This window comes from Heterocephalus glaber, unplaced genomic scaffold (assembly GCF_053883595.1).
Source record: "Heterocephalus glaber isolate CG9 unplaced genomic scaffold, H.glaber_assembly_v1.0 deba00000281, whole genome shotgun sequence".
In the NCBI taxonomy this organism is placed as follows: Eukaryota; Metazoa; Chordata; class Mammalia; order Rodentia; family Bathyergidae; genus Heterocephalus; species Heterocephalus glaber.
In genome coordinates, this window is record NW_028258139.1 from 31,803,716 (window position 1) to 31,808,845 (window position 5,130).

The window sequence follows — 5,130 nt, forward strand, 5'->3', positions numbered from 1 at the left end:
TTTTGCAAAAGAGATGTTTCCAAGATACTGTCTTTCCTTCTCTTTCTCTGTAGAATACTGGGTATTTGTGACAAGACTGAGAGTCTGCAAAAGAAGGGCAAATTTGTCTACATTTGCTTATTCTCTTTTATAAGACATTCAACTTCCAAATAGTTTGGATAACACTGACTAAACCCTAATGTCTCTTCTTTGAGCAACAGTCGTTTGTCTCAGATTCCCTTTTGCAAGAAGGGATGCTTGTGGGAGTTCTAAGAGAAGCCTCTGTGGGTGTTCTTCCTGTGCTGCTGTCTGCTGTGGAACACCTTGCAGAGGTCTACCAACTGTTGTCAGCATCTCGGGGCTATACTGACAGTGAGTATCAGAGGTAATGAACTTGTATACAGGATAGTTCTGGAGGTTCGGTCCCTGACTGATTTTGTTTTTTGTCTTTTTTTGGTACCTAGAATAGAACTCAGGACCTTGCACTTGCGAGGCAGGTGGCAGAACCACTGAGCTAAATCTGTGGCCCCCGTCCATGACTGACTTTGGACTCTTAGGTGATCCGGTGTATCACGGCAGGAGTGCATGGCAGAGCGAATCCATTTGTAACTCACTTACTTTTTAGGGCAGGGGGAAAACAGAAAAGAAAGAATCCAGACTCTCCAAACCCTTCTGGGGTATGCCTGGAATGTTCAGGGACCTCCCGGCTCTCCCCCTCTTGGGAGTGCTGAGCTTGGCACAGCCTTTAACACACAGACCTCTGAAGGACACAGTGCAAGTGGTAGCGTTCTCTCTACTCCCTAAGGACTGTTGTCCATCTAGCGATGTGAAATATACACAGCCTGCCACTAAAAGCAACCAAAATCTTAACTGTTTCCACATCACTCAACAGTTGAAGTCTGAGTCTCCATGTGCAAACTCTACTGCGATCTTATATAAAAATAAAAAAGAAAGTCACATACATCTACCATACAATGGTAGGACAGAATACACACAACACGTGTATTCTCATTCTAAAAGGAAAGAATAAGAGAACATAAAGGAGAGATTCATCCAAAGTAAGATCAAAGCTCAGAGCATCAGCATAAACCCCGAGGCTCCATGTCCAGCAGCTGAGGAGCACTGGCAGAATGCAGACCCCTGCCCTCTGCCCTCTTGGACTGACTCTGCTGCCTGCAGCTTCCCTTGGCAAGTGCTGCGTGTTCCTCTATCACAGCTCTGGCTTCATGTCCATAACTCCTTGCATTGCCCTGCTGGGTGACCTATTAGGTGACTCTTGCTGACTCTGAGCCCACAGCAGACCACCTGGCTTCCTAAGCTACCCTTTGATTGTGTGGAATCCTCCAGGGTCTCCATAACTCTTGCATCACCCAAATCTCAGGAACAGTAACAAAGGGGCAACACAGAAGCACCCTGCTCACGAGGGCTGCACTTGTGCCCTTTGCACTGTGCTGCAGTATCCCGAGTCCCTTTCTGGGTGAACACAGGGAAATACTTCTGGAAATGCTTCCCAAGACAGATCTAGGAATGAGAAGATTGTCCCCTGGAATATCCTCAAAACACTTTCATTTCTAAGTCTCTTAGTCCACGGTTGCACAGTGACTTTTCTTATTTCTGGAATGCCCTTCAGAAAACCTTCCCATTGTTCTGATGAAAGACACTTGGCTGCTTCAGATCAGTTTGAGTGACTGCACCTTCCTCCCTTGACCACACCTTTATTCAGGCTTTGTTTCTGGCCAAACTGCAAGTTTTTCAAATCTTTCTGTTCTGCTCCTTTTTTACTCCTGACTCTCACTGTAAATTGCTTTGCTGTCTTGAAATTGTCTCCATAGGTGAAGCAGATCATTACTTTTAGATTTGGCCTCACATAAGTTGCCAAGGCATGGATTCTTTGCATGGTGTAAGAGGAGTACTCTCTCATCCAGTTCCCAAAAGAGTCTTCATTTTCATCTGAAATTTCATCAGCATGGCCTTCAGTATCTGCACTTCTATTAGCCTTCTGAGCATCCACCAGAATTGTCCACTAAGCTCTGTGTGGGGACAGTTATCCAAACCATAGTACAACTCTCTTAGGTGTCTTATTTCCTTTCTTGATCAAGTTCAGCTGCATGTCGCCATGCCCTTTTAACTCATGGGAATCTCCCTCATATCCATCTAATGGATTCTGTGACCTTCCTCTCTTCTGCATCTTCTGCACAAGTGTCTTGCATCACTCTTCCCTTCATATCCCTGTGATTAAAGTCCCTGATCCAGATAAGCAAGTGATGTCCAAATGGAAGAGATTACACTACAGATCTCGAGGAATGATTCTATTGGTTCCTCTTCACCTTAGATTTCAGGGGAAGTAATTGTGCTTGTCACTTTTGCTGGGAGTTAGGAAAAATTTCTAACCAAGATAGTACAACCCACAGAGCTGTGCTCAATCTAAAGACTGTGAGCTCTGTTCTTCTCTGAATCCATTTGCAGGTTTTCTGTTGAGGGGCAGGATTAGAGAGGCACAAGGGTACCAGGCAGCATGGACCATGCTTCAGCTGCCTGTGACAGGTTTTGACAGGTGGGCTGGTGCCCAGATTTGGATTTGGTTCCCCTCCCTAGCCTGTGTCCTTGTGTTGGAGGCAATGTGGGAAGTGATAAGACTTTTAGGAGGTGGAGTCTAGAGGGAGGTTTTAAGGCCCTTTGGGACCTGCCCTCAGAAGGGGTTAAGGCAGTTCTCCAGGACCCTGTGTTCTTCTGACAGTGAGTTGTTATAAGCGCAAGTCCAGTCCTCAACTCACTCTCTGGATTCCTGTCCATGGTGTGATCTCTTCCTACCACTGTGTCTCCACACAGCAGCACCATCCACCATTAGCCAGGCCCTCACCAGAAGCTGACCTGTGAGGCCTGCCTGATTTTGTACTTTGACCTCCAGAACTATGAGATCAGCAAACCCTTTTTCTATATAAAGATGGCCTACCTTAAGTATTTGGTTAGAGTAACACAAAACAGGCTACTACAGAAAATGGTGACTGCAGAGCAGTGTAGTTCCAGCTTGGAATTGAGTGACTGAGAGAAAGTGGAAGAGCTGAATGAGCAGGCTGGAGAAAGATGAGACTACTGTAGGAAGAGCATCATGAGTGATCCTGACATGAGTTCAGAAAGAAACTAAGAACAGCCTTAGATAGAAATGAGTATTTTGCTGGAAATTCGAACAAAGGTCACTTGCTTCACAACTGCAAAGAACTTGGCTGTGTTGTGTCTATGCACAACTTTGAAGGCCAAATTTAGGAACTAAATTATCTGGTGGTTTAAAAACAACAAAGCATTCAGGCTGCAAAGTGAGTATCATTGGCTGCTTTCAGCCAGATCTGCAGTGAAACTTAGGAGCAAAAGAAAACAGAGCAGAAAGACTTGGGGAACTTGCAGCCTGGTCAGGAGAGAAAGACAGAATGTGTAAGGCTGCAGCTGAGAAATTGCTTGATAAAGAGATTAGCATGGAAAAAAGGGATGCAGTTACTTTGCTTCAGAAAAATAGGGAAAAGGACCTCAAGGAAATCTCAGAGGTCTCTGAGACTGCCTCTCCCACCACAAGCAGAGGCCCAGCAAAGCACTTTCACTTTGGAGATTGAGCCTGAATGCTGACCCAGGCTCAGATTCAAGGGCTGCCTCAAGGTGTGGCTTTCCATGAAGTGCTCTGTGGTTGCTGCACCTGTGGCTCCAGCAGGCCCAGTGGCAGACCATGAGGAGTCTGTACAGAGCTGGCCTTGCAGACATGCCCGGGGTACGTGTTTTGGGGTCATAGAGGTTTCTACCAAGATTTCACAGGAAGCATGGTGGGCCAGGTAGAGCTGGGATTGGGAAGACTCAAGGAGAGACCTGGTTGAGGTGATACCTAGTGGAGCCAGAAGAGTAGAGCCACATCAGGGACCCCTGAAAGGCACAGCTACCAGAAACATGCCAGGTTGACCCAGGACATTTGTTGATGTCTTGTGAGGGCTAAGAGGACACCTGGGAGCAGTTAGCAGCAAAGCGACAGGGTCAGGGCTGGCCTAGGAGACAGAAGTTCCCCTGTCTTGTTGCCATAGTCATGGAAATGCTAGATGTGTCCTGTGACATTTAGTCCTGTGGGGAGGTTATTCCCCCCCCCCCCATTTCTCCTCTTTGGATAGGAAGTTTAATCTGTGCTCATTCTATCGCTGTATCTTGGAGGTATGTGCCATGTTTTGCTTGTTTTTATTTTACAGGTGCCTACAGGTAAAAGAGTTTTCCTTGAGTCTTCGATGGGACTTTGGACTTTGACTTTTGAGTGATTCTGGAGTCAAATGAACTAAGATGCTGCAATGGGATAAATGACTTTTATGTGTGATATAAACAGGACCCTTGGGTCAGGGAAGGCTGCTAGGGCTTGGATCGCTCAGGGCTCTTCTGTTGGGAGCTTGGCTATCATGCTGTGATTTAAGGAAGGCGACTGGAAGGCTCGTTGCTGAGCACGGCCTTGGTGGGATTAAAGCCGTGGTCTGGGGCCCTGAGCCAGTCCTCATCAGAACGCATTGTTACCAGGGTGAGCCTGACTGCTTACCTGCTCTCCAGGCCTCTGTCTGTCAGCGAGACAGCTGGTCCTGCATACACTGCTGTCCTGGTCGCCAGGATTCTCTCGCCAGAGCTGAGCCAGAGCTGAGCCAGTGCTGTGTCAGCCCATCCCCCGAAGAACTGTGAGATAAATAAGCCGAAGTAAAACTCTTTATTGCATAGAACTAATGTGTACCAATCAAATAAAAAGCACCTAGCCTCAGAGTTTTTATCTCCGTGCCAGACAGACCCCCAGAGGTGGCCCAAAAATTCCCAGCTTTGTCCTTCTTGATCACTACGTGGGACCAGGGAAAGTTTCTCACACTGCCCAGTAACTGTATCTCCACACTAGAAATGAAGCGTCAATACACTTAAAGGGGAGTGAAGAGGTATGAGTAGAAATTAATATAAGAACAAAAGATAATTTAGGTTTATACTTACATTAATAAAATTACTGTATTAAACTGATGCATGAAGGGATTGAATCCATCACTCATTTCCATATCTATGTAGTGTTTGAATCTGTCCCCAAGAGCGTGGTCCTCGATGGTGGCTCTACTGGGAGACGGCAGAACTTCAGACGTGGGCGTAGCTGAAGGGCGTGGG